Source organism: Saccopteryx bilineata, chromosome 1 (genome assembly GCF_036850765.1).
Source record: "Saccopteryx bilineata isolate mSacBil1 chromosome 1, mSacBil1_pri_phased_curated, whole genome shotgun sequence".
NCBI classification, from domain to species: Eukaryota; Metazoa; Chordata; class Mammalia; order Chiroptera; family Emballonuridae; genus Saccopteryx; species Saccopteryx bilineata.
Genome location: NC_089490.1, coordinates 110,444,869 through 110,471,886, shown reverse-complemented (window position 1 = coordinate 110,471,886; position 27,018 = coordinate 110,444,869). Strand labels below are relative to the sequence as shown.

General features: G+C 39.0%; 1 protein-coding gene across 1 annotated transcript in view; it reads left to right on the top strand.

Moving 5' to 3' along the window:
- Positions 1-9,261, top strand: part of LOC136320026 (C-type lectin domain family 1 member B-like) — a 30,890-nt gene extending 21,629 nt beyond the window's left edge. Inside the window, exons 11-13 of the mRNA XM_066253174.1 lie at positions 124-275; positions 5,591-5,697; positions 8,922-9,261. The gene's annotated coding sequence lies outside the window, so the exon portion shown is untranslated. The remainder of the gene's footprint in view (positions 1-123; positions 276-5,590; positions 5,698-8,921) is intronic.
- Positions 9,262-27,018: the final 17,757 nt, after the last annotated feature.

The following is a 27,018-nucleotide window of genomic DNA, read 5'->3' as shown; positions in this document are numbered from 1 at the left end:
ACTTTGGGGGTACAGGGAAATCACTTATTCTCAGCTCATACAGTCTGAAGTGAGACATGCAATACATAAAAAGTAGGGTCTCTAAATGGTATAGTATAGATGATGGTGTTTTTTGTTTTCAAGGTAAAGATTCTAACCCATGTGAAGGAAAATGGTCATGTTGTGGAATAAACTGTTACTATTTTTCAAGAGAAGAGAAAACTTTTAACGGGAGTGTGAAGTCATGCAAAGACCTTGGTTCTAGTCTCATTAAGATTGGCAGCAAAGAGAAGCAGGTACGTTCACCTTATTAAAACTGAGTGAGTGCTTCCTGAGAAGTTCATATGTCTTGAGTTAGAATCATTGGTGAATTAGACTTTTCTCCAATACTACTTTGTAAATGTGTTTTGGAGCACATGTACATACAGTGTGTCTGTAAAGTCATGGTGCACTTTGACCGGTCACAGGAAAGCAACAAAAGAGAATAGAAATGTGTAATCTGCACCAAATAAAAGGAAAACTCTCCCAGTTTCATACCTATTCAGTGCAGTTCGATGTGCACTCATGCACAGACTTTTGTAGGGCTCCTTAGGTAGCTGTCCCGTGTAGCATCTAGAGACTCATCACTGACTGATGGCCTACCAGAGCAGGGTTTCTCCACCAAACTGCCAGTTTCCTTCAACTGCTTATCCCACCGAGTAATGTTGTTCCTATGTGGTGGCACTTCGTTATAAATGCGCCAATATTCACGTTGCACTTTGGTCACGGATTCGAATTTAATGAGCCACAGAACACACTGAACTTTCCTTGTACCGTCTACATCTCGACTGGCATGGCCGTGGGCTGCTCCACTGTATACGGTGTTACATCATCATCTGCACATATGCACATGCTGCCACATCATCCTACAGAAACTGGGAGGGTTTTCCTTTCACTTGGTGCAGATTTCACATTTCTATCATCTTTTGTTGCTTTCCTGTGACCGGTCAAAAGGGCACCATGACTCTATGGACACACTGTACTACTGAAGATTTACCTCTAGGGGAGGGACACAGTGTAACAGAGACCTGAAAGAACCATTGTTTGTTTTTTAATATTTTTAAATATATATATATATTTTTTTGTATTTTTCTGAAGCTGGAAACGGGGAGGCAGTCAGACAGACTCCCGCATGCGCCCAACCGGGATCCACCTGGCATGCCCACCAGGCCAGGGCCTAAATATTTATTTTTAGAGAAGGGGGAGAAAGAAAGAGAGAGATAGAGAAAGAAGGGGAGATGGAAGAAATAGTGAACATCAACTTCCATATGTACCTTGACCAGGCAAGTGCATGGTTTTGAACCAGTGACCTCAATCTTCCAGTTCAATGCTTTATTCAGTTTGCCACCACAGGCCAGGCCAGAACAATTGTTTTAAACCAAGAGAAATAGCTTTGCTGTTAGTGCCATGGAATAATATTCAGACTCTTTATTCTGTTTCATCTTCACATTTTAACATACATCAACTGTTCAATATTTAGCCCATTGGTATTTATCCATGGCACAGATAGAAAACTATCTTAAATGTTCTGAATGGTCTAAAAGACTACCTTTCATTGTACTGGGCTTTCTTCTTCCACCATCAATACTTGGAAGGGATCATACTTGTTAGGGAAGATGAGTTATAGGCCTTGATAGATATAGAATAAAAACTAAAGAGAATAAATATAGCTGCAATTATTCTTCAAAAATTTATTTATGTTTTACTCATAATATGGAATAATAAAAGAAGCTTCTGTGGGAAAATCTAGATCACATTTGTCATCTATTAAAATATTTGGGAATATAAAGTCAATCTGTCAGATTCTGTGTATTTCTTTCAAGTAATTCAATCTAGGTACTAATTCTGTTTATAATATTTAGATTTAACAATGTCATTTTTATTCATGTTTTATGAAGTATGAGTTAAAAGCCCTATATTTCTCATTTATAAAATTCTTATATTATTAATTTGTCTTTACGAGAAATAACTGCACTAAATAATAAATTATGACATCCAAGGAATAAGAAAATCCAGATATAATTTATAAATATCTTGACAATTTACTATATTTCCTCATGTTTAAGATGCACCTTGATTTTTGGGCCCGAAATTTGAAAGAAAAATATATTACATAAAATTATTGAACTCAAGTTTTATTCATCATAAAATTCATACAACTTCTCACCACTGTCAAAACTCCTATTCATTATTAGCTTGTCCTCATCAGTGTCTGATGAGGAATCACTGTCTTCATATATTGCCTCATCCTCAGTTCCATCTATGGCATTTGAAATGCCACACTTCTTAAATGACTTGTCAATGATCTCAATCTTGATATTATCCCAGGATCTTTTCACCCAAATACAAACTTCTTCTATAGTTGGTTTCTTCACTCTTCCTGCTGGTATCAAATTGTCCCCAGAAGACTTCATCCATTGGTTTCATTCATCTCTCATGGCAGCTTTGAAGGATTTGCTAATGCTGGCATCAAGTGGTTGGAGCTAGGATGTCAAGCCTCCAGGTATGACAGGAAGTTTTGCTTCTTGCTCTGCAGCAATCTTCTTTTTGTTTTTTGGTTATGTGTGCCCTAAACTGATCAAGCACCAATAGGGCAGCTTTGCGTAAGAGCCCACTAAGTCTTCTCCAAAGTTTCTCAAACCAGATCATCATCACATTCTGATCCATCCAACTCTTGTCATGAACATGGACAATCACTCCTCTAGGAATGTCTTCTTTTGGCATTGTTTTGTATTTGAAAATCAGCATAAGAGGCAGCTTAGTTCCTTCGGCACAACAAGCTAGAACAACTGAACAGTGACTCTTTTCATGTCCACTTCTCTTCATAGTTACAGTTTTCACTCCCTTTTATAAACAGTTCTGTTACTTGAGACATCAAAATGAAGGGGGACTTTGTCCATATTTGCATTCTGTCCCAATTCAACATGATATGTCTTTTTTACATTGAATGATAAAACAATGAAATTCAAGGACCTTCTGCTCATAGCTTTCAGGCATTTTTTGGGCAAGTCTAGTGCATGCTTAGTCCATTCTGTTTCATAAATCTGAAGCACCAATTGTGTTGTCCTTTGAAATCAATAACTTCTTTTTCATCAGCAATTCTTTTGCCTCATGCTGAATCATCTTTGTGGACACAGGAATTCAAATTGCTCTTAGCTCTTCAATCCATATCTTCAGTTCTCTCTTTAAATCAGGCCATTTTGCTGACTTGCCTCTCACAGCCTCTCACAGCCTTCTTCTGCCATGACATTTTCAGTAGGGTTTCTTCTACCCATAGCCAGTCTCAGATTAATTTCTCATTTGGAGGAGACCCAAACTTATGTTCAGCAGCACGATTTCCATTGACTTTTGCAAATTGGTTGACTTTTAACTTGAATTCAGCACTGTACAAAAATCTTTTCTCATCCATTTCTGGGCAGAATGTGGCAAAACGTAACCTCCTGTAATATACCGGTAACAAGTGCAAAACAATGAGTACAAAGACATATGTGAAAAAGCGGAAAATTCAAGTAGAAAAAATCTACAACCACTATAAGAGGTACCTAGTTTTTAGAACACAAATTTTTTCCAAAAAAGTGCGTCTTATACATGGGGAAATATGGTTAACTTCATTTGTTATCAATCAATTCTTAAATTATATAAGTTTTATTCTACTGTGAGGAAACTATATTATACATATTTTTCTTATAATTTTCAACTTTGTTCTCTTCAGTTTTATTTCTTCCATTCACATCTCTGCACTATAGAGTTTTAATGAAATTGCTTATATCAGTCACCCTTGTATTTTCATGAGGTACTCTAGCTCTTTTGCACTTTCTCAAAATATTGGCAGTTAGAGCAAAAGCTAAGCTTCATACTCTATTATCTCATTTGATAATAGCCTTGCTGTCAGTTTCTAAAACTGAAATATAGACATACTCTACAAATCCTGTGAGAGACTTTCTTGTAGATCATATTATTTCACACTAATGCTTTAGGATTTTCAGTCGTTCACTGATTTATAAAGTCTAAGAGTGCAGTTTAAGCAGTGAATTAAATCCACTGATATTTGAAATCAGAGATTGAATTTTACATTTGGTATACCACTAGCATCTAGCAAAAAGAAATGTGAATATAATAATTAATAAATATTTAATTTTATTCTTCAGAGACCTATAAATGACAAAGTATGTTTTTGACATGTTTCTATAATATCTGATCTTTTTCCTAGGGATTAAAAGAAAAACTGGAAATTTTCCTCTTATACAATTTGGTTATACTGAAAAATATTGGGGCATGGTGTCAAAAAAGAGACAGAATAATTGCATTGTTATTGTATTTAAGAAAGTAAATTAATTTATCATTTCACATCTGCATCCATTAGAAATTAGTTGAACTGAACAAAATATACCTATTGGAATAATGATTTCTATATTTTAAATTTATGATTATAAAATAATAACTGGTGTAATTACAAATAATGAACAATATTTTATGTTAAAGATGTTCCAGACACATTGCATACATTTTCAGTTCACACAGTCTTCAAATCAAATATGTTTCTCATGATAGAGATAAGGAAAATGTTCAAAAAAGTTTATCTTAAGTTTATATAGCAAATAAATGACATAACCAATTTTAAAACCTTAAGCTATAATTTCTTTATGTTTAATGTTGTATAATATGCCACTTGATTATAGACTTTAGACCATTCTCTAAAGTGTGGGAATTTGGATTCTTTACATGATTTTTACTGTTGTTGTTATGAACAGTCTTTCATTAAAGACTCTTATACAGACCCCTGTGGAGGAGTTTCCCATGTGCCCTCTCTTCTTTTTGTCACAAATTACCTAAATGTTTAATCACTGGGTAGATGGGTTTATAAAAATTCAACTTTTTGTAATAATTCCAACTTATATTTAATATGATTTTTGCAATAATTTAAAAAAGATTTATTTCACTTCTACCATCCTATAAATGTGGTCTTTCTTAATTGTTGTGTATTGAATGGTTGTAAAATATATTTTTGTAGCCTTTATTTGCATTTTCCTGATCTCTTATGAGCTTGGCACCTATCTGAATTTATCGACCAAATGTTTTATTTCATGAGAAATATCTGTTCTTTATTTTTGCCCATTCTTTCTTATTGGGTAATAATTGTTCTTAGTAATTTAAAAAATATTTTAGTTATTTTTAAAAATAAATTACAGCAGCTATTTTCAGACTTAAATCTTCTTTTATTTTTCCATGCTCTTTATGGTATATTTTGAGAAACAAAATTCTAAGTTAACTGCACTCATATTTACCGATCTATCTCATTATATGTGGTGGTGTTTATTTATTTACTTATTTATTTTTAAGTTTATCATGTCTCTTTCTTGATATCTTTCAGCCAGTCACAGAGACCTGGGTGATTCATTCATTGAGGACTTTCTACTTCCATTTCTTTTCTAAGCAATGACAGAATGATTGCCTGCTGTATTTATCTTAGGGGTGTTTGAAGATACATTTGTTCAGTATTTTTAAAGATATCTCTATGTGTATAGTATAAACATTGATAATATAAATAATACTAGTTTTAATTTTTCCACAGAACTTTATTCAATCAAAGATAAACTACAATTTTTGGGTTGGATTGCATAGAAAAGGAACTGCACATAAATGGCTGTGGCTGGATAACTCCACGATATCTCAGAAACTGTAAGTTTTCATTTCATAGTCTCTCCCTCCATTTTGTCTCAGTAACTTATTCATAGATTATAAACCAAGAGCAGGAAAAGATTTTTGAAGATTAGGGAATATCTCTAATATTATTTGATCTCACTTCTCAGCTGAGCAAATAAATGCAAACTCAAAGCCCCAAAGAACATTGTTTCTTTCCCATGTTCTTTCATGAGGGGCCCAGACACAGTAAAAAAACATTTTGCTTTTGTATCTTTCCCTTGTATATTCTGTGATACTAGCTGTGGTGATAGGTGTGGTTGTAGGAAAGAGGAAATATCTAACAATGACAGACAAGTTTCATAACCCAACCCTCAAGTGAAGTTTGTAGCTGTTTACTTGTTCTTTAAGAACAAAACAAGGTTCCATTTTCAAATACTCATTTAGCAATCTTGAATCTCTAATCTGGTCATCATTTTGTCATTTTTGCCATTAGTTTTCACAAATCCACACAGTTTCTTGTTGTCTTGTCTCATTAGTAAGTTAGAATAGATTTGTTGGTTAATGTCAGGAAGGTGGTTTAAAAAATGAAGAAAAAATACTGTTATAATTAAACCTTATAACATGGGGGACAATATGAGAGCAGTAACTAATTGATATAGTGTTATTTGAATGCCCAGAAATGTCACACACTTTTCTAGGCACTCGAGCTATAGTAATGAATAAACATGCAAGCATATCCTGCTACTTAAGGGGTGGTAGTGGTAGGGAAGGATGAATGATGACATCCCAAATATACCAAGTAAATTATATAACATCTTAGAAGATGAGAAACGCTATATAGTCCCTACTTCTTATATATATTACAAAGTTCCTTTTCGTGTATGAAGCTAAGAGGAAGATATGTCACCGAAATAGGATGGTCAGGGGAAGCCACCTTGACATAGTGATGTTGGTACAAAGATCTGAACGAGCAAGCTGTGTGGGCTTCCTGGTGGTATTCATCCAAGCAGTATGAAGGGCTGTTGTGAAGGCCTTGGTGGCAGTGTAGTTAGTATACTTGAAGAACAAGCAAGGAGGCCTGTGTGCTGGAGCAGAGTGAGCATGGAGGAGAGGAGCAGCTCAGAGAGGTGAGCAGGGTGAATGCATATAGGGCATCAGAAATCATGGTAAGAACATTGACATTTTTTGGAAGTGTGATGAGAAGTTAATGGAGGGTTTTGAGCTGAAGACTGACAAAAGCAGGCTTTCTGTTTTAAAGACTTACTCTGGATAATCAGAGACTAGCTTATGTGTTCTTGTGAGGGTATAAGTTCGGATGCAGGCAGTCTAGTTAAGATTCTATTAGGGTCATCTAGGTGAGACCTGGTGGTAGCTTCAAGAAGATGGTCAGGGTTGGTGCTGGTGAAATGATTCTAAATCTACTTCAGAGTTGTTTGAAAGACAGAGATTTCAAGGATGGTTTCAAAGTTCTAGTTTAGGAATTGTAAAAGAGGATGTTGCCATGAACTCTGATGGGGATTTCTGCAATTCAGTTTAGATATGTTTCATAAATCTGCTAACCAATTAGATCTTTATGAGGATGTAACATGAGCATTTTGCATGCTATATGATTATGAAGTTCAGGTAAGAAATCTGGGCCAGGAATGCAAATTTAGCATCTATCAGATAGTGTTAATACTGTGATGTTGTAAGATTAAAGTTTGAGTCATCAAGAAATCAAAGGCCTGGCCCTGGCTGGTTTACTCAGTGGTAAAGGGTCAGCTGGCGTGCAGGAGTCCTAGGTTCGATTCCCAGCCAGGGCACAAAGGAGAAGTGCCCATCTGCTTCTCCACCTCTCCCCCTCTCCTTCCTTTCTGTCTCTCTCTTCCCCTCCTGCAGCCAAAGCTCCATTGAAGCAAAGTTGGCCTGGGCACTGAGTTTGGCTCTGTAGCCTTTACCTCAGGTGCTAGAATGGCTCTGGTTGCAACAGAGCAATGTTCCAGATGGGCAGAGCATTGCCCTCTGGTGGCCTTGCCGGGTAGGTCCTGGTTGGGCGCTTGTGGGAGTCTATCTGATTGCCTCCCTGTTTCCAACTTCGGAAAAATACAAAAATAGAAAAAAAAAAAAAGAAAGAAATCAAAGGCCTGACATTTTTGACACCCAAATGTTTAAGATAATGTGATAGGAGAACCAGAATATGTTACTGAGAAAAGAAATTATAGAGATAGAAAAACCCTGTGAAAGAGTAACTGAGGATAATGGAATATACCGTAAAGGGCAGTATTATTGAAATACTATGCACAATTTAAAAGATGAAAGACTTCTCATTGATAATATTTTTTTTTGAAATTATGAGTTACTATCAGAATCAGAAACATGTGGGGGAAATGAAAAAGGAGTTTCATTTTCTTCTTTATATTGCAGTATTGCCCCATCATTTAAAACCATGTTTCCGACTGTTGCTCAATTTCACAATTTAGCGAGAGAGAGACGGAGAGAGGACTGGGAAGGACACAGAGACAGAAAAGGAGAGAGATGAGAAGCAACAACTCATAGTTGTAGCACTTTACTTGTTCATTGATTGCTGTCTCATATGTGTCTTGACCGGGGGCACCAGCTGAGCCAGTGACCCCTTGCTCAAGCCAGTAACCTTGGGCTCAAGCCAGCAAATATGGGGTCATGTCAATGAGCTCCAGCTCAAGCCAGCGACCTTGGGGTTTTGAGCCTGGGTCTGCATCATCCCAGGTCAACACTCTATCCACTGTGCCTCTGCCTGGTCAGTCAATTTCAAAATGTTTTGATGATTTGTTTAGTGTGGAAGATATTGACCTCAGTGGGAAAGAAGTGCACTGTCATTTTAAATGCAAATATATCCATCTATACTCAAAGTAAGGCTAGCGTAAGAGAGACATGCTTTACACACAGTAATCTGAGGCATAGGAAATTTGAAATTCTTTTTTATCTAGTTACAGTGTGTCATAAAATAGATTTATTATATTTAGTCAATTCCCAGATGTTTCAGAAGTCTCACAAGAAAAAAATTAGTGTGTACACAATTCATCCATGTATATATCTCATGTTATATCCACTCATTCTCTACCTCCAACTGTCCACAGCTATATTTCCATCAGTTTTATATATAATTGTTACTTTCTTTGATTTTGTAACTATATATCAGCCACATTCTTATGTTTTTAAAAATAATTACACACATATATTTTGTGATAATCAGATTTTGTCTAAGGAATGCCTTTCTAAAATAAATATATTTTCTGATGCAGGAATTTTCAACAGACTATGTCAGATGGAAACTGTGGACACATCAAGCCAGAAGCTATTGTTACTGCTGCTTGTTCTAGAGAGTTTAAATTCATTTGTGAAAAACGATTTTCCTGTCTTGGTAATTAGCAGGACTATAATCAAAATCTTCATATTTATATTTTTTAATACTTATTGAGAAAGAATCCCTGGGTATTCACTCAAATTAGCCAACTCTGCCTGATTTGTCAAGAATTATGATCTCTCAAACATCCTTGGGCAGAGGGGAAATAAAAAGTTTTGTATAATCAAGTTAAATAAATCATAAAATAAGCTTAGTTTTTGGAGACTTTCAGAACTAATAAATAAGACATGAAACAAAGTTTTGATTGAATGAATTATATTACATTTATTTTATAATAGTTGAGTTAAATTTATTTGATCAGGTAATTAGTGTATTTCACTGTTTAAAATATGAGACACAAAATGATTAACAAATAACATTCTCCATCTTATCACATAATCACCTAGTTCCCTTCTTAAAGGCAAACATGTATGTAGTTTCATAGTTATTAATCCAGAGATATTCTAAGAAAGTATAGCTATGTACATGCTATCTGCTAGCATGTATATAACTATAAATGGTAGTCCTACTTATTTTTTTAATTAAAAACATGTACCTTTCAGGTTGTTCCATATCACTTTTCATAATCAGTTGCAAGTATTACATAGATGGATGTATAAAAATTTCCTTAACCAGTGTTATTTCAAAGGATATTTAAGTTTGTCCTAAATTTTGCAATTATAGAAAAATGTTTCAATGAATAGCACTAAATTCAGTATCATTTGCCAGAGAGCATAGGTAGAGGGTACATTTGTAGCAGTTCAATATCTGTATCAAAATTATGTACATTAAATTTCAATAGATATTTAGTGTTCAGAGCTCATGTAACTATTCCCCAAGCAACAATATTCCCGAGTGCCTACTTCCACCATAGTATGTTACCAGTCTTTTTGGTTTTGCCAGTAAAATCTTTACCGATACATATTTGTACATACCTTTCTGAAAATTAAGCTGGAAGAATCAGGGCTGCCTTGCCAGAGCGAGGCTGGGTGGCCAGGCTAAGGTTTCCTCCAATGACAGACACTTAGATCACTTGATGGCTGCAGAAGAAAGGACATCACCAGGCAGCGAGTCCCCATAAGGACTTTGCCCCAAGTCACATTGCTGATAAATGGCAAAGCAAGATTCAAACTCTGGCACTCTGGACAGCTCCTGAGTCCCACAGGTGGTTGGGGAGAGCATGTCACATGCAGACAGACTGAGACCACCCAGGGGTCAGCACAGTAAAAGGAGAAAGTCAGAAAAAACCTCACTAAGAAGATGACATTAAGACAAAGACCTAAAGGAAGTAGTATAGCCATGTGGACATAGGGAAGAGCATTCTCAAAGGAGGGACCAGTGAGACCAAGGGCAGAAATAGCCCTGGTAAGTGGAGAAGACAGGGGTCCAGTTGGCTAGAGTGGGGTGATCAAGCGGGAGAGGTGGCAAGAAATGAAGCCAGCCCTATCATGAGGTCTGGTAAGGCCTGACTTTGCCTTAGGGAAGCCTAGGGTGTGGAGTGCTGGAGAGATGTGACCTGCTGTGCTCTGAGAGGGACCCTCTGGCTGTGTGCAGAGAGTAGGCTGTGGGGTGAATCCAGGGTGGGGGCCACAACCATGAGAAGGAGGTCTGGTGGTGGGTGGTGTGACCACATGACCCATGTGGGACAGTGGAGGGGTGGGGAGTGGGTGGGTTCTGGGTTATTCTGAAGGTAGAGCCATTGGAATTGGCTGATGGATGAGATGAGAGCATGAGAGACAGGGAGGGAACAAGACAGCTCCAGGTGTTTGGGCTGAGCACCTGGAAAGGTGGACAGGCCCCAAGTGTCAATGGGAAGGCCAGGAGAGTTTGAGACCTCAGCCAGACAACCCAGTGGATTTTCCAAGGAGGCCAGTGGCTATGCCAGTTTCCCCTTTGGGAGAGAGTTTGGGGTGATCACATATGTGTGGTTCTTTTAGGAGGATAAAAACTTCTTGTTCACATAGGAGACAGAACTTGCCTGGGATAGGTTAAGAAGACAATGCCAGGCCAATGGCCCAAGGCTCTGAGACACCTTGTGATCCTTCAGGACCATTCAAGGGCTATCTTCAAAGCAGAGGAAAACTTGTAAACCCAAACTTTCCAGGAGTTCACCCTCCTCTGGCTCAGTGATGCCCTGGCTGCCAGCCCCAGGGCCCGCGACTTAGGAGCTGAGGGAGTGGACATCTCGGGCGCTGAGACCCAGGGGAAGGACTGCAGATGCTCAGGGGCCCTCTGACCCCAGAATGACCTTTGTCCCGAGCTGTGTCTCTGGGGCTGGTGAGGGCCAGTGATCAGCTGTGCCTGTGGGAAGGGCCACGGAGACATGGAGCCAGAGGTCAGCTCCATTTCCTCACACTGCTAATGTGGTGAAGTACATCAGTAACTCCAAAAAGTGCCTGGATTTTATTTCAAGGGGACTGATTGATCTAGAGCTGAATGGTAAACGGAATCCTAAAGTTATTAGAAGTTTCCCAAAGTCTATCAGATTTTATTAACACGGTAATTCCTTCCTTACTCTTCTCAGGGAAGTCAAAAAGCAAAAACAAAAAATACCAAAAAATAAATAAATCAGAAAAAAATAAGAACTATATGATTCCTTACATAGGTGGGACATAAAAATGAGACTCAGGGACATGGACAAGAGTGTGGTGGTTATGGGGGTGGCGGGATGAGGAAGGAGAGAAAGTGAGGGGGTGGCGGAAGGAGGGGCACAAAGAAAACCAGATAGAAGGTGATGGAAGACAATTGGACTTTGGGTGATGGGTATGCAACATAATCAAATGTCAGAATAACCTGGATACGTTTTCTCTGAACATATGTACCTTCATTGATCAATGTCATCCCATTAAATTAATAAAAAATTTAAAAAAAGAGAAAAAGCCCAAAAAACTCAAAATGCCAACCAGTTGGGTTAAAACTGGTCTTTCAAGAAAATCACCTGAGTTTTTGGGTTTTTTCCTCTTGAGAATAATGAGGTACCTGACGGGTTCTCCACGACGGTCTTTCCTGCAGCGCAGTGGGAAGATCATATGTTCTCTAGGGTCAGATAGGACCACCCCAAGAGATGGGCATTTATCACTCCCAGTCACAGAAGGCGGAAACAAAGGCCCGGAAAGTTGGGGAACTCTACCTGGCCCCCACCACCATGTTGCCCTGTTTAAGTCCGCAGCCCAGGAGCGCACTACCGGGGAGCACGCCACCCAGGGTGCAGTGCGGCCTCAGCAGTCACTCACACATCTCAGTACTGTTTGGCTCCAATGAGCACGCACTTTTCTTGCAATTAAAACAGAGAAACAACAGATAGTAAAAACATTAAATGAAATAAACATTTTACTTTTCTCCTGGGTTATAGTGAGCATTAAAGGAGTTATTACATGTAAAGCAAACTAGGTAGGGCCCGGTATGTGGTAAATGCTGGGTAAATGTTAGTTGTTATAATAAGTACAGCAATAATTATTATGACTATCATAACTTTTCAAGCAGCTCTTCAAAATCATTAAGATCTGTCATGTAACTCCGAGGGAAACGGGGATCCACTTAATACTGGGGTGTTAGTACCTGGAAGCCCAGGGTTGCCGAGAGTCACTTGTAGCCACCTGTGTCAGATAGGAAGGTGAGAAGCCCAAAGGGGTTCCAACATCCCACCCCCAAGAAGCTCTCATGTTCTTCTCTAGTGCTATCAGATTTGGGGGCTTCTCTGCACTGTAGTGGGAAGGGCAGGCCTGTCCCTTTAGTCTTGTGACTGGGTGCTCTCGGAAGTCTGAGAAGGCCAGAAGAGCAGGAAGGAGATGTGTGGACAGCAAGTGAGTCAGGGCCGAGTGATGAAGCCCTGTGAGTTCCAGCCCTCCTCCAGCCTGACAGGTGAGAAATCAGGGGACAGAGGTTCCAGAGGCCAAGAGAGGAGGCTGTTCTTTTGGCCCCCAGGTGGATGGCTGGGGAGCTTCTCATGAGACTTCTCCCATTCTGCAAGCTGAGACTCCTGAGCACTGTCCCTGGGAGAAGTAAGAGGATGTAGTTTTATTTTTAAAATGAAGAAGATCTTCAAATAGTCATGTAGGAGTAGGAAACTTTCTTTTATTTTTACCCTTTGAGATGCTTTTTTGTGCTCTAATAATTAAACTGACGTGAGACAAATTAGCAAGAGTACATACCCAGATGTAATCACGTGCATATGTGTGGGAGCCTACATTCATGAGAGGCTCAGTGAGAGAAAGTAAAGATGAGGTACATGTGGCCCTCCAGGCTGAGGGTGAAATAAATCATTTTGGGACTCAGAGAAGAAACCATACACAGGAGGATAAGAAGATAGGTGTTCAGTAATTAGAAGTTTGCTCTGCCCTATAGATAGGTCATAAAAATGATCTCTGGTGATAAGTTTAATTATGGGCCAGTTCTCTAATTTAAACTTTTTTTTTTTAAGTGAGAGAGCGAGACAGACAGAGACAGAGACAGAGTCAGAGAGAGGAAGGAAGAGAGATAAGAAGCATCAACTCGTAGTCGTGGCACCTTAGTTTTTCATTGATTGCTTTCTCGTATGTGCCTTGACCAGGGGGTGGCAGCCCAGCCAGTGACCCCTTGCTCAAGCCAGCAAACTTGGGCTCAAGTCAGTGACCTTTGGGCTCAGGCCAGCGACTAAGGTGTCAGGTCTATGATCCCACGCTCAACCGGTGACCTCAGAGTTTCGAACCTAGTTCTTCAGTGTCCTAGGTTGATGCTCTATGCACTGTGCTACTACCTTGTCAGTCATAAATTCTTTAAGCTAGAAGTAAAAGTTTCTGGTGAGGCTGCAAGGTCTTTATTGCCCTTGAAGCAATAAAGGCACACCTTGAGGTGACTAATTCTGAACGACCACAGAAGCTTGTAAGCATTTCACAGAATAGACTTCTGTAGATATCGTTTGCAAAACACATGTCTAAATGGGCAGTAACAGGGAAGAAATGGTAAATGAGGAGCAGCAGAAATACTCTGCAAGCAGATGCTTTTGAGGGCCTATGTCAAGTGATGACAACACACCTTGGGTTTTAAAGGCAACAGAGAAGACAATGAGAAACAGGCTCGGGGTGGTGTGGGTTGGGGCTGATCCATACCTTGTGGAGCATAAAATGAAAAACTCATTTAGCTTTAAATGACGCTTTTAAAGAAAAAGAACCCTGAATTATGTGTGGGATATAAGAAGGGCTCATTTAACTGAGGTTCCCTGTGGTCTGCTTGAATAGCTTTCCAGGAAGCCTGTCTCTGGTGGTGACTCAAACACAAACATTTAGTAAGAAAAACTCTGTCTTTATGTCTGCTCTGCCCTGACAGTCTGTGACCTTGACCCAGCCACGTCACCTATATGGGTCCTAAAATATGGTGTGTTCAAAGGCCCTGCACACGCATAAGGAAAGGGCAATAATAACACTGAGGATTACCTCCTAAGGGAGAGATAAATGGCATGAAAACTTTGAAAGACATCAAATAGGTTGATGTGCTATATTTAATGCTGTGTGGACCAACACATGCATTAAACCACTTAATAGCTGCCTAATGTATCTTATATTTTTATTTTTGTTTCAAAGCGAATTGCAAATAATATGAAGACGCCAATAATGTGGGGAAACCTACCATTTGAATGGAGCAGCCCTCTTCTCTGTTCACTGCACTAGGTTACAAGTTTCCTATACCCTCTCCCCCCACCCCCTTATTTGCACTATTCTATCCTGAATTTGTGTGTGCCCACGTGTGTTTGTGTACATTTAAGATTTCTCCTTCTATAATCCTCTTCCTTCCTTAGTTGTGCTGAACACACTGACACAGATAGGCATCAGTGACCAAGCTAGTGCCTTGTTCTGATGGTTTGAAACTTAGCTCTACTGGGCCCCAATTCCATCCAAACCACGTCAGCATCAGGTTCGGCTTGGCCAAGGGGCCCAAGTTATATTATCAGGATTCTAGTCTGCTTCCCATGCTGGCCTTACTCTCAGGGAAGTTTGTTGCACATCGTAGCCATGCTGGCCTCTAGACAGAACAGAGGTGCTCATTCCATAGTTCTGTTGCAAGGCCTGCTGTGCATTTGCTGAGTTTGGGACACAGGTCTTCCTTGATCTGGTTATGAAGCAAAGGAGACATGGAAGAACCTTTCTATTGATAGTACTCAAGTCTCAACCTTCCCTTAATGCAGCCTCAGAGGAGAATAATCAAGCTCAGATCACCAGTCTTATAACCCAAGTGGGATAATTTTTACTCATTATTATAATCCAATATGGCTTGGGTATGTATGTGCTATAGCAATAGGTGCGCAGAATATATTGTCTTGTTTAAAAGCCAAAGAGGAAAAACTGGGACACAAGTCTCTCTTTTCTTCTATTTCCATCTCTAGGACCTGGATCACTGAGGGTTGACTTGGGACTTGGGTGGGGTAAAATAATCCCAGGCACTGAGGTGAGCTTAGAAGGATCCAATACAGAGACAAGACCCCGAGGACTGGGTGGTGCACTGCCAGGGTGGTCAGGGAGGGCCTCTGAGCACATCATGTTGTAGCCAAAACTCAGTGAAGGAAGAAGTCAACTGTGAGATTGGGATGCGTCTTAGAGGGAGCAAATGCAAAGGCCCTGACGTTATAAGAAGTTCACTATTTGTAAGGTAAAATGGCAGAATTACTGGAGCAGAGGGAGTGGGCCTGAGTGTTGGGAGGTGAGCCCATACTAAGGGTTCAGGGCCAGAATTTCATGGGAGATAAAGTGTGTACAGGAGAGACCCTAAGGTTTCATGGGAGATCCTAAGATCAAGGGTCTTATGGACAGACAGTGGCTCCTGAGTCCATTTCTCCTGCCTCTCTGCTAGAGTTTTGTTTGCTTAGTCCTAGGGACAGGAAGCCCATTCCCTTCTGAGGGAGTCTGTTTTGACCCCGCACAGCTCAGAGCAGCTTGACCCTGGAAGGAGTTGCACTTGGCTTCCTCATGGTCTGAGCTTTGCCCTCTGGGTCTCAAGACTGCTTTCATGGACAATGACTAGTGGGGAAAGAGTGTTGAGGTAAAGGACATGCTTTGTGATTCCATGTACATAAAGTTAAAATCATGCGCAGGTGTGCATGTCATTAGTGGGTACCTGTCTATGCTGGAAAACTGGATAGGAAAGTTTGCTACATGACCAATGCACTGAGTATGTGAGGAGTGAAGGGTGACGAGGGAACAGATCAGAGGTGGTCACAGGCTTTCATCAGATCATGATATTATAATTCTTAGATCAGAATTTGCTGTATTCACTTTATGCCTTTTTGTGTGTGTGTGGTGGGGATATCATATCTGATTTGATTTTTAATTTATTTTATTTACTGTGTTTACATAGATTCCAGTGTCACCTTGAATGCATCCCCTCCTCCCCTGTATTCCTCTCAACATCTTCTTTTCCCCCCTCTGCCCAAAGCCCCCCCCCTTCTCTTCAGGTTTATCCCAACCTATCATCCCCTTTTCCTCTGTCCTCTTTTCCTCTGGTCCCTTAGACCCCTCCTCTGTCTCAATTCTGTTCCTCACGTCACATTGTTTATTGGATTCCTCAAATGAGTGAAGTCAGGCCCTGGCCGGTTGGCTCAGTGGTAGAGCGTCGGCCTGGTGTGCAGAAGTCCCAGGTTCGATTCCCGGCCAGGGCACATAGGAGAAGCGCCCATCTGCTTCTCCACCCCTCCCTCTCTCCTTCCTCTCTGTCTCTCTCTTCCCCTCCTGCAGCGAGGCTCCATTGGAGCAAAGATGACCCGGGCACTGGAGATGGCTCCTTGGCCTCTGCCCCAGGCGCTAGCGTGGCTCTGGTCGCAGCAGAGCGAAGCCTGGAGGGGCAGAGCATCGCCCCCTGGTGGGCAGAGCGTCGACCCCTGGTGGGCGTGCAGGCTGGATCCCCCTTGGGTGCATGCGGGAGTCTGTCTGACTGTCTCTCCCAGTGTCCAGCTTCAGAAAAAAAAAAAAATGAGTGAGGTCATATGATATTTTTCTTTCTCTGCCTGGCTTATTTCACTTAACATAATAGTTTCCAGGTCTATCCTTGTTGTCACAAAAGATAAGATTTCCTTCTTTTTCATGGCCCCATAGTTTTCCATTTTATATATGTACCACTGCTTCTTAATCCACTCGTCCATTGATGGATACTAGGGCTGTTTCCAGATCTTTGCTATTGTAAACAATGCTGCCATAATCATGGGGGTGCATTTCTTCTTTTGAATCAGTGATATGGTGTTTTTGGAATACATTCCTAAAAATGGGATGGCTGGGTCAAAAGGCAGTTTCACTTTTAATTTTTTGAGGAATCTCCATACTCTTTTCCACAGTGGCTGCACCAGTCTGCATTCCCACCAGCAATGCAGGAAGGTTCCCTTTTCCCCACACTCTCTCCAGCACTTATTATGTGTTGTTTTGTTAATGAGTGCCATTCTGAGTGGTGTGAGATGATATCTCATTGTGGTTTTAATTTTCATTTCTCTAAATGTTAGTGATGTTGAACATTTTTTCATCTGCCTATTGGCCATCTGTATGTCCTCTTTGGAGAAGTGTCTATTCATTACTTCTGCCCGTTTTTTGATTGGATTGTTTATCATCCTGGTGTTAAGTTTTACAAGTTCTTTATAAATTTTGGTTATTAACCCCTTATCAGACATATTTTCAAATATGTTCTCCTATTGTGTGTTTTGTCTTTTTACTCTGTTCAAATTGTCTTTAGCTGTGCAAAAGATTTTTATTTTGATATAGTCTCATTTGTTTATCCTGTCTTTTATTTCATTTACCCATGGAAATAAATCAGCAAATATATTGCTGCAAGAGATGTCAGAGCGCTTACTGCCTATGTTTTCTTCTAAGATGCTTATGGTTTCACAGCTTACATGTAAGTCTTTTATCCAATTTGAGTTTTGTTTTGTTTTTCGAGGATGGTATAAGTTGGTGGTCTAGTTTCATTTTTTTACAGGTAGCTGTCCAATTTTTCCAATACCATTTTTCAAAAGGCTGTCTTTACTCCATTATATGCTCTTACCTCCTTTGTCAAATATCAATTGTCCATAATAGTGTGGGTTTCTTTCTAGATTCTCTGTTCTGTTTCATTGATCTATATGCTTGTTCTTATGCCAGTACAAAGTATTTTGAGTACAATGGCCTTGTAGTATGACTTGATATCAGGTAGTGTGATACCTCCCACTTTATTCTTTCTTTTTTCAGGATTGTTGATGCTATTCGTGTTCTTTTTCGTTCCATATAAATTTTTGCAATATTTGTTCTATATCTTTCACATATGCCATTGGTATTTTAGTAGAAATTGCATTGAATTTATAGATTGCCTTGGGTAATATAGACATTTTAATGAGGTATATTCTTCCTATCCATGAACAAGGTATATTCTTCTAATTGTTTATATCTTCCTTGTATTCTTTGATAGATGCTTTATAATTTTCCAAGTTCAAATGCTCTACCTCTTTGGTTAAATTTACACCTAGGTACTGTATTTTTTTGTGTGTTGCAATGGTGAAGGGGATTGTTTCCTTAATTCATTTTTCAGACAGTTTATTTTTGGTGTATAAAAATGGCACTGATTTCTGAATATTAATGTTTTATCTTGCCACCTTGCTTAATTCATTTATCATATCTAGTCATTTTTTGACTGAGACTTTAGGATTTTCTATGTACAGTATCATATCATCAGCAAATAGATAGTTTTACTTTTTCTTTTCCAAGTTTGATGCCTTTTATTTATTCTTCTTGTCTTTGTGCTGTGGCTAGGACTTCCAGAACTATGTTGAATAAGAGTGCCTTGTTCCTGATCTTAAGGGGATTGCTTTTAATTTTTGCCCATTGAGTATAATGTTGTCCCTGGGTTTGTCATTGATGGCCTTTATCATGTTGAGGTATGTTCCTTGTATTCCTACTTTGCTGAGAATTTTTATCATAAATGGGTGCTGGATTTTATCAAATGCTTTTTCTGCATCTATTGATATTATCATGTGATTTTTCTTCTTTCTTCTGTTTATATGATGAATCACATTGATTGATTTTCGAATATTGTACCAGCCTTACCAACCCAGAATAAATCCCACTTGATCATAATGTATGATTTTTTCATGTATGACTGCATCTAGTTTGCTAATATTTTGTTGAGAATTTGAGCATCTAAGTTCATCAGGGATATTGGCCTATAGTTTTCTTTCTTTGTAGTGTTTTTACCTGGTTATGGAATGAGGATTATGTTTGCCTCATAAAAGGAACTAGGAAGTCTTCCCTCTTCTTGCATTTTTTGAAATAGCTTGAGAAGGATTGGTGTTAGGTTTTCTTTGAATATTTGAAAAAATTTGCCTGTGAAGACATCTGGTCCAGGACTTTTGTTTGCTGAGAGTTTTTTGTTAAATGTTTCAATTTCATTTGTTGTAATTGGTCTGTTTAGGTTTTCTCATTTTTCCAGATTGAGTTTTAGAAGATTATATGTTTCTAGAAATTTATCCATTTTGCCTTGGTTGTCCAATTTTTTGGCATACAGATCTTTGTAGTATTTTGTTAAAATCCTTTGTATTTCTGTGGTGTCAGTTGTTACTTCTCCACTTTCATTTCTAATTTATTTTTTGAATCCTCTCTCTTTTTTTTCTTGATGTGTCTGGTTAAAGATTCATCAATCTTGTTTACCTTTTCAACGTACCAGCTCTTGGTTTCATTGATCTTCTGTATTGTTTTTTTAGCCTCTATGGCATTTATTTTTTTGCTCTGATCTTTATTATTTCCTTCTCCATCCTCTGGGCTTTATTGTTGTTTGTTTTTCTAGTTCTTTTAGATGCAGGGTTCAGTTGTTTATTTGAGCTTTTTGTTGCTTCTTGACATATTCCTGTAATGCTATAAACTTCCATCAGGACTGCTTTTGCTGTGTCCCATAAATTTTGAATTGTTTTATGTTCATTTTCATTTGTTTCAAGACAATTTTTTATTTTTTCCTTGATCTCATTGTTAACCCATTTGTTATTTAATAACATGCTATTTAGCCTCCAAGTGATTGAATGTTTTTCAGTTTTTCTATTGTAGTTGATTTCTAGTTTCATTCTATTGTGATCAGAGAAAACGCTTGATATGATTTCAAACTTCTTAAATTTATTGAGACTCATTTTGTGTCCTAATATGTGGTCTATCCTAGAGATTATACCATGAGCACTTGAATGTTTTTCTTCTTCTTTGGGGTGAAAGGTTCTAAAGATATCTATTAAATCCAGTTGATCTAGTGTGTCATTTTAAGCTGCTGTTTCTTTGTTAATATTTTTATCTGGAGGATCTACCTATTGATGTCAGTGGGTTATTAAAATCCCATACTATTATAGTATTATTGTTGATCTCACCCTTTATGTCCATCAAAATCTGCTTTATATATTTAGGTGCTCCTATGTTAGGCGCATAAATATTTACAATGGTTATATCCTCCTATTGTATTGCTCCATTTATCATAACGTAGTGACCTTCTTTATACCTTACCCGAGCCTTTGTTTTAAAGTCTATTCTGTCAGATAAGAAGTATTGCAACACCAGCTTTTTTTTTATTTCTATTTGTATGAAATACTGTTTTATATCCCTTCACTTTTAGTTTATATGTATCTTTTTATTCTGAGTTAGGTCTCTTGTAGACAGCATATGTATGGGTTCTGTTTTCTTATCCATGCAGCTACCCGTTGTCTTTTGATTGGAGCATTTAATCTTTTTACATTTAAGGTTATTATTGATATGGAGTTGTTTATTGCTATTTTATTCTTTAAGTCAACAATCATCTTTTTCTCGTTTTTTTTTTTTTTTTTATTTGCTCTCTTAACAGTATGCCCCTTAACATTTCTTGCAGTACATTTTTGGTTGTAGTAAATTCTTTGATTGTTTTTTCTGTCTGGAAAGCTTTTTATTTTTTCTTCAATTTTTAATGATAGCTTTGCTGGATAAAGAAGTTTTGATTGTAGGTTCTTGCTTTGCATCACTTTAAATATTTCTTTCCAATCACTCAATATTTCTTAAGGCCCTTCTGGCCTCAAGTGTTTCTGTTGAGAAGTAGGATGTCATCCTTATGGGGGCCCCTCTGTAGGTAATTAACTGCTTTTCTCTTGCAACTTTTAGAATTGTTTCTTGGTCTCTTAATTCTGACACTTTAATTATGATGTGTCTCACTATAGGCCTCCTTCGGTTCCTCTTTAATGGAACTCTCTGTGCTTTTTGAACTTGTGTGACTTTTCATTCATCAATTTAGAGAAATTTTCAGCTATAATTTCTTCAAACAGGTTCTTTATTTCTTGTTCTTTCTCTTCTCCTTCAGGAACCGCTATGATGTGGATGTTGTTTCTCTTCATGTTGTCACAGAGCTCTCTTAGTTTCCTCAGACTTTTTGAGCCTGTTTTCTTTCTGCTGCTTTGCTTCCATACTTTTGTTTATCTTGTCCTCTAAATCACTGATTTGACACTTGCTTCATTCAGCTTGCTATTAATTCCTTCTAGTGCAGTCTTCATTTCTGATATTGTATTTGTCATGTCTGACTGTTTTTTTTTTTAATGATTTCAATGTCCTTTTTAATGCTTGCTGTCTCTTTATTTAGGTGCTCATATGGCCATACATTGTTGCTCTAAGATCCTTGAGCATCCTAAAAATCATTGTTTTAAACTCTGCACCTTGTAATTTGGTTTCTTCCATCTCATTCAGTTCTTTTTCTGGGAATTATTTTGTTGATTCATTTGGATTATATTTCTATGTCAGCCCATTTTGTCTGTATTAGGTAGTGCTTTCTGACTTTGAAATTTTTGTGTGGTCTTTATCAAGAAGATGGGCTGAGTGGTACTGTCCACCAGGCCACTTGTTTTTCTTCTTTTAGGAATGCTTCTTGAAGGTACTATTTTCCCTCTTGTTTTATGTTAGTATTAGATGCAGTTGGTCATTTCATGAGTACATTTATCCCTCCAGGCTGGCTGAGTCTAAAGGCCAACTTAAATTATGCGTATTACACACTGTGCACTATCTGTCCTATGGGTCGTATTTATTCTCCACAATGTCTGGTGCTTGCTAGACTCCACCTTTGAGTATGTTACTTGTGTAGGTAGTGTTGTCTGTCACCCACTACCAGTAGTGTTGACTCTAATTCCTCTTGGTTGGTTTCAGCTGTTGTTGGTAACCCACTGTGGGCTACAAGTCTGCAGCTACTGCACATTTTGGTGTTTGTGTATGATTTTCTGTATCTGGGTACTGTGGGAGCAACCGACCTTTGTATAAGGATCAGCTTTCTCCTACTTAGGGATGATAACAGCTTCTTAAAAGCCCCATGCTCTGTGAGATTTGTCTCCACTGTTCAGCTCATCCTTCCTTTCTTGCAGCTGCCTGATATTCCCAGAGATTCTTTCTAGTAGGATTGTAGTGTGGGCTTAGATTGGCCTCACTCAAACAACTCCTCTAAAGATTGCATGCTTAGTTGTTTTAAGGCAGCTCAGGTTGTAAATAAAACATTTGTGGTCCCATATTTCAGGAGTCTCTTTGTCAGGAGCTCAGTAATGAGAATGTGGTCCTCACTCCAGATCTTTATCTCTCAACCACTGCTGGACACTCAAATTTTATTTCTCACCAATAAGGTGAGCAGCAGGTTCAGACTGAGTGTGGCTCACAACCCATTATGCAGAAGTTTTTTTAGCTGTTGAGACCCCAGTCTCAGGGAGAAGCCTGAGAAAGTCCTTTCCTGGGGCTAACTCTGCCCCTCCCAAAGGTGCCTAAGCTCTTTGACCTGATCCATCAGTAGACTCATAGGAACCTACACTTTAAATGTCCAAACTTGAAGCCTCTCTTCCTTCCCCTTGAGGACTCTAGCCTTAGAGGACAGAATATCCAGTGCCCAGGATGGTTGAGTATGAAGCTCTTCCCTTTCCAATGCACATGAGCCACTGTGCTGGTGCTGATAGGAGAGAGTGGAACTCTCCTTAGCTGGACCTGGTGTGAGGAGCTTTTCCTTAGCATACCTCTCTAGTAAGGGTTGTTACGTCCTGTACCAATGCTTTTTACAGCTGGTCTCTATATGTACCAGCCCTGGGCCTCCTAAGCAGGAACCCAGTGCAGACCAGTGGGAAAAACTGCCTGTGATGGGCCTTCAGCAACGTTCTTGGAGCACAGTCAATTCAGAGTTTGTGGCTGCTTCTGCTGTACCCAGATGTACATGGAAGTACTAAACTGCAGTCCTTGGATGACTTTTACCCACTTTGGTCCTTAGGGAAATTCCGATCAAACGGCCAAGTTTCCCTGAGTCTCATCACCTGCAGCCTGTCTGCTGGCTGCTTGTTGGGCTCATTCACTGAAAAAAACCTGTGGGAGAGTCTAGAGTCTGCAGCAATTCTGGGATTAAGAAGGGTGGTGGGTGTGATCTGCCCCTTGGCCCCAGGTGTCAGTCTGTCTAGACTTTTCTCAGACCCTAGTAAAGTGTGGCTCCAGGAGTCCAGTTGATATGGCCTCTGAGACCCAGAAGTATACTCTGTCCCTTCTCTGGACAGTTTCAGCTGAGTTTCTTGTGAGATGGAAGCACCAGTCATAGATTCAGGAGAGTATGGTGGGAAGATCCAGTCTCAACACCAGAAAACTAAGTCACTGATGCCACCCCCTGTTTCCTGGCCTCTCAGAACAACCTGTCACTATCCCCGGGGTAGGAGAAACTCCCGAGGGCAAAGCAGCTGCTGTTCCCTAGGCTGATGCCACACAAAGGGGATGCTGCCCAAGAAAGATGGTCACTGGAGTACTGGAGAATGATTCAGCATAGGGGTTCTTGTGGCCATCCCCACATGTCTCTCCCTAGGCCTCCCACTTTACACTCTCCTTCTGCAACTCCAGTCCTCTCAGCTTTCTCTCACCAGAGCCCTGGGTATGTGTCTTAGAACGAGGTTTTATGTGCAGTCCCTTTAAACAGAGTCCGCATCAGAGAGGTGTGTCTCTTTCTCCCAGACAGAAATCCTGTTCTTTTCTCAGGTAAATGCTGTCTGGACACCTCTTCTTGGCTCTGGGGCTCTAGGGTGGGCCTATGGGTCAGGAGCTGAGGACCCACACCTCTCATGGCAATCCATCCTGCCGTGAGAGTCCCTCCGGGCTTTCTACTAATTTCGGTGTGGCTTCTTCAGTGATCCTTGGTTATAGATTCCTCTCAGTTTAGTCCAAAGTTGGTTTTTCAAGATGACTCTTCTTAAAGTAAATTGTAATACAACTGTTAGGATTTGGTAGTTGGAACATCCACCTACTTCATCGCCATCTTTCTTCTCTAATCAACTGATTTTCCACAAGGGTATTAACAGTAAATGATGGAATGCTTTTCTCAGGGGAATGTAATCAAGTTGTGTGCCCCTTAGAGCAGCTTAGGTCTAGTAGTCCTCTCTCCTTCCTCCTCCAGCCTCTGGTTGGTGAAGTAGTCCACAATCTTAAGAGTTATTATCACAAACAAAACATATATATACATATACATATTTGGTCTCTATGTGACATGACAACTGTTACCAAATTTATTGTGGTAATCATTTCACAATATTAGGTCATTATTCTGTACACCTTAAACTTGTAAAGTTTTGTATGTCAATTATATCACAATGAAACGGGGGGAAAAAAAGGAGAACAATTGAAACCATCAAAGCAAAAATATCTCAGAAAGTAATGAGTCTTGAAAATGATGTGGAGAAATTGAAACCAGTGTGTAATGCTAGTGAAGGGTGGGGTGTTACAGCTGCTGTGAAAAACAGTATGGTTGTTCCTCAAAAAAGAGCTACCATATGATTCAACAATTTCTTTATTCATATGTATTCAAAGGAATTTAAATCCTGAACTGATGTTTGTACATCATGTTTATAGCAGCATTGTTCACATTAGGCAAAAAGTGGAATCAATCCAGGTCTCCATTTGTAAATGAATGGGTAAGCAAAAAGTAGTATGTACATACAATGAAATATTTATCCTTATATAGAATGGAAATTCAGACATATGCTAGAATGTGGATGAAACTTTAGGACATTATGTTATTTGAAATAGGCCAATCAAAGACAAACATAATTTATTTTCACTTCCATGAAGTGTCTGCAGTAGTCAAATTCAGTGAGAGAGAAAGTAGAACGGTAGTTTCTGAGGACTCTGGCAAAAGGTTAAGTGGGAATTATTGCAGTTTCAGTTTTGCAAGATAATATTGGAGATTAATTGCACAATAATGTGAATATAGGTAACACTAATGAACTTTTTACTTAAAAGTATTAAAGATGCTAAATTTTCTGTTATGCCTGTTTTACAATGACTAAAAATTAAACAAACAAAACTAATAAAATCTAAGTAATAGGTCCATTGATTGTTCTAATGGTAATTTCCTAGTCTTTATATTATCGCACATTTTATATGTAAGTGTCATGCAAATGTTCAAAGTTATATATGATATTACCTTTGTGGAAATCTAGGTGTAAGATACAGGGGATTTCTCTGTCCTATATTTACAAAATCTTGTGAGTCTATGATATTTCAAAACAAATAAACAGAGAAAGCTCAAAAAAACACTAAAAAATTAAGGGAGATATTTAAATTATATATAACAAAAACAACAATAAAAGGACTGTATTTAGATTTTTTTTTGTATTTCTCTGAAGCTGGAAATGGGGAGAGACAGTCAGACTCCTGCATGCGCCGGACCAGGATCCATCCGGCACGCCCACCAGAGGGCGACACTCTGCCCACCAGGGGACGACGCTCTGCCCCTCCGGGGCGTCGCTCTGTCTCGACCAGAGCCACTCTAGCGCCTGGGGCAAAGGCCAAGGAGCCATCCCCAGCGCCCAGGCCATCTTTGCTCCAAGGGAGCCTCGGCTGCGGGAGGGGAAGAGAGAGACAGAGAGGAAGGTGGGGGGGGTGGAGAAACAGATGGGCGCTTCTCCTGTGTGCCCTGGCCGGGAATTGAAGCCGGGACTTCTGCACGCCAGGCCAACGCTCTACCACTGAGCCAACCGTCCAAGGCCTGTATTTAGATTTTTAAGAAACTTTTTAAATGTAATAATATAAAAGACAACTTGAATGCTAAAAAAACCCCAGACCAATTGTAAGGATAAGCAATTTCACCTATTGACAGAGATGTTTATTGCAGCAGTATTGGTAGAGAAAAATCAGAAATACTTGAGATGTCTCAGAGCAGAGAAACAAATGAACTCTTTTGAATTTCATACAAAGGAACTCTGAATTGAGCTTAAAATGAAGTTCTAAATTCACTTGCATCAATATGGGTAGAAGTTGGGAGACATAATGCTGAATAAAATAACAACACAGATAGTGCGTAGTGATAATGATCATTTAGATATTCTTCTATTGAATATCGCTCATTCATAATTATGTCATATAATTCAATACATAGTAGTACACATGTAGTCTGGAATATATGAGTTCTTAATATGTATTCAAATATGAAATCATGAACAAAGATACATATAAACTTCAAGATACAAGTTGTACATGTATCAGAAAGTGAATGGGCTTGGAGAGGAGTACAGTGTCCTTCTTAATGATATCTGGATCTGAAGCAAATAGATAAAATATCAGTATTTATTATATTTTTAAAGTTAGTTCCTTGTGTCTGTTATAATGTTTTATGTACTTTAGAACTATTTTTAAAATAAAATATAACCTTGATAGAACTGAAAAGAAAAATTGAGAAATCCACAATAGTAGAAGACTTAAACCCTCTTTTAGTAACCAATAGCATATATAGTCATAAATTACTAAGGATATTGAAGAGTTGAACAAATCAATTATCTCAGCTTCCACCCTGAATAACTAGAAAAAGAAAAAACAACAACCAAATCATGCAAAGTGAGGAAATAACAAAATTAAGAAGAAAAAATAGTAAAATTGGAAATAAAAAGATAAAAAAACTAAATGTAAAATAAGTGTTTAAGGCAGTGATTCTCAAAGTGTGCGCGAGGGCACACTGGTGCACCCTAGAAGATTTCTAGGTGCTCCATATGGTATTCCAGAAATATGTGCCTGTTGGGGACCAAAAAACCA